The following is a 13489-nucleotide window of genomic DNA, read 5'->3' as shown; positions in this document are numbered from 1 at the left end:
GTTTAAAGTTTACTATGTAGTTCATAAACAAAAGTTTGTCCTTTCTCAATTTAAGTTTTCAGTTGTACAACCAAGTTCCTTCTTCATACCATGTAAATTAAACTATACAGAGCAAGTGATCTTCTTTTGCACTGCATGTATGCTTCTGTTCTTCATCCGTAATCCAGTGGTGTGGTGAACCTACCCACTACAGCACAATGTCATATTCTGCAATGTCTTAACTATGAACAATGTCATATCATTCTACTATTATTTAAACCGTCTCTTTATTTGCCAATCTGAAATGGGATAAATTGACAGCACACTAACCATTAATACTTATGAGCTCTTGATCTGTAATCCAGTGGTGTCGTGAAGCTGCCAACTCCTTCACAATGTCATTTCCTGCCATGTCTTGACCTGAACAATACCATATTGTATTAATGCAATTTTAACTATGTCACTTTATTCGTCAGTAACAAATGTGATGAATTGTCAGCACTGATACTTTTATGTGCAAAACCTGGCATCTGTTTGCTTGTTTATCTTTTAGAGTGAGGAAGATATAAGTGTTGAACAAGCGCAGTCTCATCATCTTGCTCAGCTGCTTGCGCTACAGATCCCCAGCAGGGCTAACCTTTCTTGAACTCTATTAAAGTGTTGTCGGTGTTGTATATTATTTTGTCGGCGTGTTTATTTGCACTGGTGGCAATCTTTGATGCCCAGTGTATGTAATCTGTTGTCTGCTTGTGCTTTATTATCATAGTGGCGAACTTTGATGCCCAGTGGATGTAATATGTTGTAATTTCTTTATTGTATAGTCTAGGTTTTTTCTTATTCACGATGCTGCAGTTATTTTACTGTATATATATCCTGTCTTCGCAGAAAACCAGCCAAACCATAAAATTACTCGGGCCGTCATGCAATCATGATGTAGGTTGGGCCTGAAATGTGTCGAACAGCTAACGGGCTGGCAGCAACCCGAAATGAACCCTGGCCCAAGATTGTGCGAATCAAATCACGGGCTTTTAAAGGCCAAAATTGTCTCGGTCCTTGTTGAGCCCAATCAGATATCGGCTGCGAGTAGGCCGGATGCAAACCGGGTCGTAGTTAGGCCCAACTATATGACGGGCTTTTAACAGGCCGAAATTAATATAGGGCCAAAATGTTAAACGGGCCCTTAACAGGCCAAAACTAATATGAGGCCGAATTACTAAGTGGACCTTTAGCAAGTGGGCCCAAAAGCATAGTGTCTAATTGACGGGTCGAATCTAATATGGGCCATAATTGAGCCCAAAGCCTCTTAAAGGGCCGGACCTGATCTGGGCCGTAATTTGGCCCAGAAAGTGGTAGGCTTTTAACGGCCTGGATCTCATATGGGCCACTATTAGGCACGGAACTTGGCAGGCCATCAATGGACCGGATCAAATATGGGTCGGCATTTGGCCCAAAACATGGCAGCCAGTTAATGGGCAGGCCTACTAGGGTCGTCAAAATCTTGTGGGCCTACAACTGGGCCGGCCCATTAATGTCAGCGAAATCTCATGGGCCTTTAGCTGGGCCGGCCCATTATGATCCGCAAGAATCTTGTGGGCCTTAACCTAGGCCGGCCCATTATGGCACACAAAAATCTTGTGGGCCTTTACCTGGGCCAGCCCATTATGGCCCGCAAAATCTTGTGGGCCTTTAGCTAGGCCAGCCCATTATGGTCCGCAAAATCTCATGGGCCTTTAGCTGGGCCGGCCCATTATGATCCGCAAAATCTTGTGGGCCTTTAGTTGGGCTGGCCCATTTAAACTTGATGGGCCGGTCCACATGTCAACATATCATAGGCGCGTCTCGCCCATTGGATGAGTGACACATGTGCCAGTACGGACCTGACACGTGTCTCCTCCAGCCAATTATGATTTTACACGTGGAAAATCCCCATTGGTCGGGGCTGTTAATGGGTTATCGGATCCAAAACCCGACCCGATAGCTTAACAGCGTTCCGTTACGGTGTATGCCACGTGTCGGTCACCCTTGACGAAAGCACTTCTGTGACGCGCGATTTATCGTCATGGAAGTGGACACTTCCGTGATGATAATTTTGGTAATGTCATGGAACACTTCTACGACAGCACAGGTATGACTATCTTGATTCTGTCATAAATTTGTCATGGATGTACATGCATGAAAAAAACGCGACCTATTGTGACAAACACGTATCATCACGGAAGTGTATTTTTTTGTAGTGACACACTTCTCTGGATTGAGCTTGAGGTTGATCTTGCGCAAATTTGCAAAGGTTTCCTCTAGATCCTTCACGAGCGTGGCTTTGGCCTTGGTTTTGACCACTAGATCATCCATATAAGCTTCCATATTTCTATGTAGATGGGGCTCAAAACCAATTTGGACTGCTCGGACGAATGTTGAACCGGCGCTCTTCAACCCGAAAGGCATTCGTATGAAATAGTACGTACCACGTGGGGTGATGGACGCGGCCTTTTCTTCATCTTCCTTCTTCATGAAGATCAGATGGTATCCTGAGTAGGAGTCAAGGAACGACAGCAGGTCGCACCCGGCAGTAGAGTCTACTATCTGGTCAATGTGTGGCAACGGGAAGGGATCCTTTGGACAGGCTTTATTAATGTCAGTATAGTCAATACATAGCCTCCACTTCCCATTCGCCTTACGCACTACCACTGGATTGGCCAACCACGTCGGGTGGAGTACTCCCTTGACCAAACCTGCTGCTTCCAACTTCGTAGAATCCTCGATGATGAACTCTTATCGCTCCAAAGCTTGTTTTCTGACCTTCTTCTTGACGGGCCGTGCATGGGGATAGATAGCAAGGTGGTGCTGAATCACCTCCCTGGGAATGCCGGGGATGTCGGATGCTTGCCACGCAAACACATCGATGTTCGCCCACAGGAAGGCGACGAGCGCGCTTTCCTATTTGCTGTCAAGGGTGGAGCTTATGGTAAAAGCTCCACCCGTGCCATCTTCCGTGATGCGCACCTTCTTGGTTTTTGGTGGGGCCGCCTTAGACTTCTTGATTTGCCGGTAGAGCTCTCTAGCACGTCCTCAGCAGGAACACAGCACTCCGAAGAGGCGCGTTTGCCGGAGTGAGTGCAGGAGCCCTTGCCGGAGCCAGGAGCCTTGCCGGTGGCCGAGGCCTTGTCGGTATTCTTCTCGACGGTGGGAGCAAGTGCCTTGGTGGCGGACGCTGCAACTGTCTCTCAGTAATTGCTACGTCTTGAGCTTGCGTTGGTTTTCCTTGAAGAGGAAAGGGTGATGCAACAAAGTAGCATAAGTATTTCCTTCAGTTTTTGAGAACCAAGGTATCAATCTAGTAGGAGGCTCCTCAAAAGTCCCACGCGCCTACACAAACAAATAAGAACCTCACAACCAACGCAATAAAGGGGTTGTCCCATGGCCACTTGCGGAAGTGAGATCTGATAGAGATAATATGATAAGATAAATATTTTTGGTATTTTTATGATATAGATTGGAAAAGTAAAGATGCAAATAAAAGTAGATGGTAACCTTATATGATAAAAGATAGACCCGGGGGCCATAGGTTTCACTAGTGGCTTCTCTCAGGATAGCATAAGTATTACGGTGGGTGAACAAATTATTGTCGAGCAATTGATAGAAAAATGAATAATTATGAGATTATCTAGGCATGATCATGTATATAGGCATCACGTCTGTGATAAGTAGACCGACTCCTGCCTGCATCTAGTACTATTACTCCACACATCGACCGCTATATAGCATGCATCTAGAGTATTAAGTTCATAAGAACAGAGTAACGCATTAAGAAAGATGACATGATGTAGAGGGATAAACTCATGCAATATGATATAAACCCCATCTTTTTATCCTCGATGGCAACAATACAACACGTGCCACGCTGTCAGGACCCCGACTCGATGTCACATTGATCTAGCCTGTAACACCTCATATCACTTTGCGGCCTCACGCACGGTATCCCCACGGGTGTCGCCTTACCTTTGCCCGGGACCGTTTGCGCCTTTTGGCTCACGTATATGATAGTGTCGCTAGCATCCATATGATAAGGAGCCCGGGCTGACATGACTAGTCGTAAACCCAAAGTGGCACAGACTTACAGGGACAGGCATCCATGACCCAGCTTCGAACGTGTCGGTCAACAGCAAGTGGGTCCGGGCTGTAGCACTGGGCTAGCAGGACTCTGGTAAACCGGGCTGTAGCGGGCTAACAGGACTCCGGTACTCAATGCGTGACATTTCCCCGAAGGGACAGACACAGGAACGAAGAAGGACACATGCCGGCCAGCCTAAGTGTTCCAGAGCAGTAGCAAGCTACCATGGCTCAGCGGTAACACTAGGAGACATTTCCCGGTAAGAGAGGCTACTAAAGATAAACAACTAGATAGTCAGATCCCACACATACCAAGCATTTCAATCATACACACAATATGCTCGATATGTGCAAATACAACGAAGCATCACAACATGACTCTACGACACAAGTACTTTATTTAAGGCTCAGGGAGCCATACATAACATACACAAAGGTACGGGTCTCACGACCCAGCATTCAAGTCATACAGTCATACAAACCAGCAGCGGAAGTAACTTGTCTGAGTACAGACAACTAGTAAAATAAAAGAGGCTTGGAAAGCCTAGCTATACTACGTGGTCCTTCACAAGCTCAGGATCACCACCTGGGCCTTTAGCCTACTCGTTGATGTCAACGTCTACGTAGAACCCATCAGAAGGGGTTGCAGCGTCTTCTGTAAAATGTAAATTATAGCAACATGAGTACAAAGGTACTCAGCAAGACTTACATCAGATCCTACATACATGCATATTATCAAGAAGGGTTGGTGGAGTTATTGCAGCAAGCCAGCTTTGACTCTTGGCTAGGCTAACCTACGAGACTCCAACTTGAAATGGTTTTGCGCACACGAGTCCATTACTCACCACTTCAATACACTACCGAGGATCCACCTCCGTCTCCCTACGGAAGAGCCATCCTCGGCACTCACACTTATCTTGAGGCTTTTAGTAGTTTCCATTTACTTGTCTATGAACTGTATAGGCAACCAAGTAGTCCTTTACCGCGGACGCGGCTATTCGAATAGATCATGTTAACCCTGCAGGGGTGTACTTCTTCATACACGCTCTCACCACTTACCGTCGTTTACACGACATGTACTCGGCAACCTTCAAGCGGAAGCCCAACGTGGGTGTCGGCCACGACCTACCTAATCACCTAAGTCTCCAGTCCAGGTTTATCGCCTATCCAGGTTCCATCCGCAGGGAGTCCGGCCGAGGTTTCCCATACGGCCCCGAACGATGTGAACAGGGTTCCCGAGATACCTAACGGGTATTCGGTACACCGTGCCACGTACCTACCGCATCACAGCCCACCCCTACGGTCAGCGCTGTCCACGGCCTCCAGTAGGCTACAAACACCAGAAACTACTTGCAACTCCTGGACGGAGAACTAGGGTGAATAAGAAGCCGAGAGGGTCCATTGGTTTCGGGCCCAATGCATGGTAGTAGCTGATTCTTAAATCACACATACAGATCTCAGTGCTTAAGGTCGGCTTCAATGAAACAACCCACCATGTACTCCTACATGGCCTCTCATCGATACCTTTACCAAATCGTGTTCACCACACCACTCTCATTACCGACATAATCATTTCACTCTAGCCCATCACCCAGATGAACCAGACCTGACACGACTCTAAGCATAGCAGGCATAGCAAGGTAGGAACAACACATACATATGGCTCAATCAACTCCTACACATGCTAGTGGGTTTCATCTAGTTACTGTGGCAATGACAGGTCATGCAGAGGAAATGGGTTCAACTACCGTAACACACAGCAGTTTGAAACGCGTTGTCTTAATGCAGTAAAAGAGAGCAGGAGCGAGAACATGGGATTGTATCGATATGATCAAATGGTTGGTTGCTTGCCTGATGGTTCGATGCACTGATACGGTTCTTCGTTAGGGTAATCACGATACTCCTCGGAGACAGAACCTGTCGCAAGGGACACCGATACACAACCATCACCAAACAATGTGCAACAATATGATGCATGCATGAAACATGGCAATATGAGTGTGTTGGGCTAATGCAACTAAAACCAGAAGGGTTTGAACCAATTTGAATCAAAGATTCAAATTTCAAACTCAAACATGGCCTTTTAAAGTGCTTTTCCTTGTTCTGCATTAAACATCAAGTTAACTTGTTTAGTCATGCATGAAAATAGTACAGATGGATAGATTGGATTTTTCTGATCATTTTTCATATATAATTTGTCTGATTTGGAGTTACAGAATAAAAGTTATGAATTTTTGAAGTTTAAATTATATTCTGGAATTTCCTATATTAGAATAATTCCAGAAAATCATTATTGCGTCAGCCTGACGTCAGTGTGACGTCAGCAGGTCAACGGAACACGTCAGGGTCAAACCTGACAGTGGGTCCCGCATGTCAGGGTGATTATTTTAATTAAAGTTTAATTAAAACTAAACCTGTTTAATTAACAGGGCTGGGCCCCACCTGTCATTGACTCAGGGGAGTCAACCAGGGCCCACCCGTGGTCAAAGTCAATGCCAGCGGCGCCGGCGTTTAGCCGCCGGCGAGCCCGACGCGGCGGCGGGAGTGGTTTTGGCCATTTCGGCCACCAAATGGGTCGCGGAGACCACCGGAGTGGAGCTGAGGACAAGCCGCAGCTCTTGGTGGAGTCCGTTGGGGTCGGGGTGGCCGGAGTTGGCGCCGGCGACGACTTTGGCGGCCACCGGGGTTCGGCCGAAGATGAACTTGGTGCTAGAGGGGTCGGTGAGGCTCGGGGAGTGGCTAGCTAGGTGCTGCGGACTCGGTGAGTAAGATGGACACCAGCTTGTGGCCGGAGGGTGGCCGGAAGCACGTCGGCGACGAGATCCGCGGCGGTGCGGGCGTGTGATCCTCGTGCGGTGGCTACACGGCTCGGGAATGAGAGAGGGAGGGTCGGAGGAGTAGCTAGGCTCACAGCGCTCCCGTAGAGGCCACCGGCGGGGTCGGGGACGAGCTGAGGCGGCGACGGCGTTGAAGGGGATCTCCGGCGACGGCGAGCTCGGGCGAGGTCGGTGCGGTGGTCTCGGGCCGCACGAGCACACGGGGCTCGGCTAGCTCGATGAAGTGGACGGCGGCGGAGCTCCTGGACACGGTGGCACGGCGTGGGGTGGACGGAGGGCGTGGCTACGGCGAGGGGGTGGCGGCGATGGCGTCGGCCATGGCTGGGGCGTGCGAGGGGGAGGAGCTGGAGAGGAGAGGGGGTGTCTGGGGGGTTCGGGGGAGAGAGGGAGGCCGATTCACGGCGTTAGCCGGGCGAGGGAGGCGGCGAGGCGGCGAGCAGGTGCGTGGCACCCATGCGGTGCTCGCCGTCGAGCACCTGCCTGCCTGCCTGGCCGGCAAGCAGCTCGCTGGCGCGGTGCTGGGCTGGGCCGGCAGGTGGGCCGGGTGCTGGGCGCCAGGTAAGCCTTTTCCATTTTCTTCTGTTTTCTGTTTTTTAATACTTCTGCAACTTTGTTGAATTTAATAAAATACTTAGGCAACTCCAAAAATCACCAAACTACTCCTGGTCCATAGTTGGATTATTTCCAACATGAAACATTTTAGTTTGGAGATATTTGAGCATTTAAATATTTTATATAATTTTAAATGCCCAAATTCAAATATTTATGATTTAATTCAAAAACCCTAAGCTGGCCTAGGAAAAATGTGCACCACTTTTGGCAGAGGTTCTGAACCAAGACAAAAATGATGGGCATTTTAGAAGGGCATTTCAGGTTCATTGAAAATTATTTTTAGTAACCCTAGTTGGTTTCAGAGGGGACTGGGGGTTCTGTCATCCCCATTTCAGGTTTCTGATGAAAGAGTAAACATGATGCAACACTCTAATGCATGGCTAACTAGGATGTGACAACTCACCCCCACTCAAAAGAATCTCGTCCCGAGATTTGGGTTCCTCCGGGAAGAAGGCGGGATACTCGAGTCGAAGACGATCCTCCCTTTCCCAAGTTGCTTCATCCTCAGAATGGTGCGACCATTGTACTTTGAGAAACTTGATATTATGACGTCGAGTGGTACGCTCGGCCTGATCGAGGATACGAATGGGGTACTCTCGATATGTAAGATTATCTTGGAGATCAAGCGTTTCGTGGTCCACTCCACGGATAGGATCCGAGAAGCAACGCCTGAGTTGAGAAACGTGGAAGACATCGTGGACTCTGGAGAGGTGCGGAGGTAGTTCCAATTGGTAGGCAACTTCTCCTCGTTTGGCGAGAATGCGAAAAGGTCCAATGTAACGAGGAGCCAATTTGCCTTTGATACCGAAACGATGGGTTCCCTTCAGAGGGGTAACCCGAAGGTAAGCCTTCTCGTCAACCTCGAAAGTCATAGCCTTATGTTTTCGGTCATATTGACTCTTTTGACGGGATTGGGCTGTTTTCAACTTTTCACGAACGATGCGAACTTGTTCTTCTGCTTCCTGAATCATATCCGGGCCAAAGAATTGTCTTTCCCCGGTTTCTGACCAGTTAAGGGGTGTTCGACATCGCCGTCCATAGAGAACTTCAAAAGGGGCTTTACCCAAGCTAGATTGATAGCTGTTGTTGTAAGCGAATTCGGCAAATGGAAGGCACTTCTCCCAATCCATTCCGAATGAGATAACAGAGGCTCGAAGCATGTCTTCTAGAATCTGGTTGACGCGTTCCACTTGACCACTCGACTGAGGGTGGAAAGCGGTGCTAAAGGAGAGACGGGTTCCCATAGCATTTTGGAAACTTTCCCAAAATCGAGAGGTGAAAATACTTCCTCGATCCGAGTTAATTTCCAAAGGGACACCATGGAGAGACACTATCCGGGAGATGTATAAGTCTGCCAGCTGACTAGCGGTTATACTCTCACGAACAGGTAGGAAATGGGCTACTTTGGAAAGACGATCGACAACGACGAAAATAGCATTATTCCCTCTCTTGGTCCTGGGAAAACCGGTAATGAAATCCATACCAATTTTATCCCATTTCCATTCAGGAATAGCTAAGGGTTGAAGGGTGCCAGCAGGCCGTTGATGCTCTGCTTTTACACGACGACAAACGTCGCAATTAGCAATATACTGAGCAATTTCTCTCTTCATCCTAGTCCACCAGAACCTCTGGCGTAGGTCCTGATACATCTTAGTACTACCGGGATGAATGGTGAGAGGAGATTCATGAGCTTCCTTAAGGATCAATCGCCTCAGGTTTCGCACTTTGGGAACCACTAGTCGATTCCCGAAGTATACGACCCCTTGATCATTAATGGAGAAACAATTCGCAATTCCTTTCTTGATGTTTCTCTTGATGCGGGAGATTCCCGGATCTACCTTCTGTGCTTTGATGATCTGATCCGTAAGGGTAGGTTTTGCCACCAAGGTGGAAAGAAAACCTTGAGGAACAATGTGAAGGTTAAGCTTCCGAAATTCCTCATGGAGAAGCGGTTGACTTTGTTGTAACATCAGGTTGTTACAATAAGATTTACGACTTAGCGCATCAGCCATGACGTTGGCTTTCCCTGGGGTGTAGGTTATTCCTAAGTCGAAGTCTGTGATCAACTCCACCCAACGTCTTTGTCTGAGATTCAAATCCGGTTGGGTGAAAATGTACTTCAGACTTTGGTGATCAGTGAATATTTCGCAACGGTTACCGAGGAGGTAATGTCGCCAGGTCTTGAGTGCATAGACTACGGCTGCAAGCTCTAGATCATGAGTAGGATAATTCTCCTCATGTGGGTGCAATTGCCGTGAAGCGTAGGCAATTACGTGTCGATCTTGCATGAGAATGCAACCTAGTCCTTGTCGCGAGGCGTCGCAGTAGATAACAAAGTCCTTGGAGAAGTCTGGCGGTACCAGTACGGGAGCAGAAGTCAGGCGTCTTTTCAGTTCCTGAAAGCTGTGCTCACATTGTGGAGTCCATTCGAACTTCTTATCTTTCTTGAGGAGTTCGGTTAGAGGTTTGGCAACTTTGGAGAAGTTCTCGACAAAGCGACGGCAATAGCTCGCTAAGCCCAGAAAACTCCGAACTTGCTTGACCGATTCAGGTGGAGTCCAATTAAGGACAGCTTGAACTCGCTCAGGGTTAACAGCAATACCTTTACCAGATATTACATGACCCAGATAGGTCACTTCTGACAACCAAAATTCACATTTGGAAAACTTGGCATAAAGGCGATGCTCTCGAAGTTTCTGCAACACTAGCCTTAGATGTTCGGCATGTTCTTCCTCGTTCTTAGAGTAGATGAGTATATCATCGAGATAAACTACGACGAATTTATCCAGATACTCCATGAAGATTGAGTTCATTAACCGAGAAAAGGTGGCTGGAGCGTTGGTTAATCCGAAGGACATGACGGTGTACTCGTATTGCCCATAACGAGTAACAAAGGCCGTTTTAGGGATGTCCCCGTTTCTGATTTTGATTTGATGGTAGCCCAACCTCAAATCCATCTTGGAGAAGACTGAGGATCCAGCGAGCTGATCATACAGGTCGTTGATCCTGGGGAGCGGATATTTGTTCTTGATTGTGACCAAATTGACAGGTCGGTAATCTACAACCATCCGGTCCGTACCATCCTTCTTCTTGACGAATAGGACGGGGCAAGCCCACGGAGATGAACTAGGTCGGATGAAACCCTTTTTCAAGGACTCATCGAGTTGTTTCTTAAGCTCGGCTAGTTCTAGTGGTGCCATCTTATAGGGTCTTCTAGCAATCGGAACGGTTCCTGGAATGAGGTCTATTACGAACTCAACATCCCTGTCAGGTGGAACACCTGGCAATTCCTCTGGAAAGACATCCGGGAAGTCACGGACTACCGGAACGTCCTCAAGGTCTGGCAAAGGGCTGGCGTTAAGAGAATATAACTGTCGCTTGGCTATTCGGGTCAAGACATTGACTATCTTCCCCGAAGGATGGGTGAGTTGAACAGTCCTAGAGAAGCAATCAATTTTGGCTTGATGAGCTGACATCCAGTCCATACCCAAAATGATATTAATATCTGAAGATTTAAGGGCTATCAAAGAAGCGAGGAAAACTAGTCTGTCGACTTGGATTTCATTTCCATGGCTTACTCTAGAAGTTTGCCATTTGGATCCCGGAGTTTGAATTACCATAGAGATTGGCATGTCACAGAATGCGATGTTATGCAAACGAGCATAATTTTCGGATATAAAAGAATGAGAGGCTCCTGTATCGAAAAGAACAGATGCCGGGTGGCAATTAACAAGAAGCATACCAAGAACGACGTTGGGATCCTCTTGAGCTTCCTCGGCTGGATACAGTTGACATGGCCACGTGTAGCGGTGGCCGGCTTGGCGTGGAACACTTTTCCTGTCGGCTTGCCACGGCCAACAGCTTTAGCAGACTGGTTGGGGTTGGTCTGGGGACACTCACGCATATAGTGGCCAGATTCCCCACACTTGAAACAAGTCACAGAACTGGTACGTGGAGGAGCATTGTTGGTTGGACCCCCATAGGGCTTGGCTGGAGCAGACTGTTGAACAGGGCGAGGCGCCTGGAAAGATGGCCTCGGTGTGAACCTGGGTGGCAGGGCGGTGTTGGGCACCCACACGCGGCGCTTCTGAGGACCAGCACCGGATGAGGAACCCATGTCACGGCCATGCTTGCGTGTTGCGTCATAATCAGTCTGACTAGTTTCAGCACTGATGGCCTTGTTAACAAGTTTCTGAAAAGAAGTGCACTCATGCAGACGGAGGTCGCGGCGAAGCTCAGGACTAAGTCCCTTACGGAACCTTGCTTGCTTCTTAGCATCAGTAGAAACTTCCTCAGTTGCATATCGTGCGAGGTTACCAAACTCCCTGCTGTAAGCATCCACAAAGAGTCGGCCTTGGGTGAAATTGCAAAATTCCTCACGTTTACGGTCCATGAGACCCTCCGGAATGTGATGTTCATGGAAAGCCTCGCTGAATTCAGCCCAAGTAGTGACATGGCCCGCTGGGCGCATAGCTCCATAATTCTCCCACCATAGACTGGCGGGGCCTTCAAGATGATATGCAGCAAAGGTGACCTTGTCAGCCTCCGCTACCAGCGCGGAACGCAATTTGTGAGAGATACTGCGAAGCCAATCATCAGCGTCGAGAGGCTCGACGGAGTGGTGGAACGTGGGTGGATGTAATTTGATAAAATCACTGAGTGACACCACGTTAGTCCTCTGATGGTGTGCTGTGTTCTGTTCAATACGCTCCAACAAACGGTTGGTCTCCCATTTGTTTCTCTCAGCTTCCATCATAACCTCGGCTAGGGAAGGAGGATGAGGCAGATTTGCATCCCTGACTTCACTGCTATAACGCCCTCGATGCGGCTATAGCTCCCACGTGTCGAGGCACGACTTAGAGGCATAACCGCATAGAAAGCAATGTCGCAAGTCAGGCAATCATTACCACATCCCATGCAATATATATAATAAAAGGGGAAGATAACATAGTTGGCTTACACTCGCCACGTCACATCAGAGTACATAAATAACATCCATCAAACAAACACTCATGGCCCGACTACGGCGCCAAAATAGAAAAGACCCCCAACATGCGACAAGGTCCTGAATCGATAACCCCAACTAGGCACCACTACTGATCATCCGGAAAAGACACATAGTATCGCTGGGAGTCCTCGTCGAACTCCCATCTGAGCTCGTAATCGTCAACTGGAGCAGAATCACCTGGACCTGCATCTGGAGTTGTAGTATCTGTGAGCCACAGGGACTCAGCAATCTCACACCCACGCGATCAAGACTATTTAAGCTCTTAGGAATGGATAAGGCAAATATAGGTGGAGCTGCAGCCAGCGACTAGCATATGTGGTGGCTAACTTATACGCAAAAGAGAGCGAGAAGAGAAGGCGAAGCACGAGCGAGAAGTTAAAGGAACATCCTGCGCAAGCATAACTCCAACACCATGTCCACTTCCCGGACTTCGCCGAGAAGGGGCCATCACGGTAACACACACGGTTGATCCATTTTAATTAAGTTTAGTTCAAGTCATCTACAACCGGGCATTAACAAATTCCCATCCGCCCATAACCACGGGCACGGCTTTCGAAAGATCAATCCCTGCAGGGGAGTCCCAACTTAGCCCATAACAAGCTCTCACGGTCAACGAAGGAATAGACCTCCTCCCAAGATGTTCCGATCAGACTCGGTATCTCGGTAACTCAAGACACTTCGACAGGTTAAAACAAGACCAGCAACACCGCCCGAATGTGCCGACAAATCCCGATAGGAGCTGCACATATCTCTTTCTCAGGGCACACTCAGATTGTCTTAGGTACGGGTAGGCCAGCCCAGAGTTGCCCCTGGTAGCCACCGGTAGCTGACAGGTGGACCAACACTCAGAGGAGCACTGGCCCGGGGGGGGGTAAAATAAGATGACCCTCGGGCTCCGGAAACCCAAGGGAAAAAGAGGCTAGGTGGCAAAAGGTAAAACCAATGT

The sequence above is a fragment of the Triticum aestivum genome, chromosome 3B (assembly GCF_018294505.1).
Source record: "Triticum aestivum cultivar Chinese Spring chromosome 3B, IWGSC CS RefSeq v2.1, whole genome shotgun sequence".
Lineage (NCBI taxonomy): Eukaryota > Viridiplantae > Streptophyta > Magnoliopsida > Poales > Poaceae > Triticum > Triticum aestivum.
Note: the sequence above shows the minus strand (reverse complement) of the source record.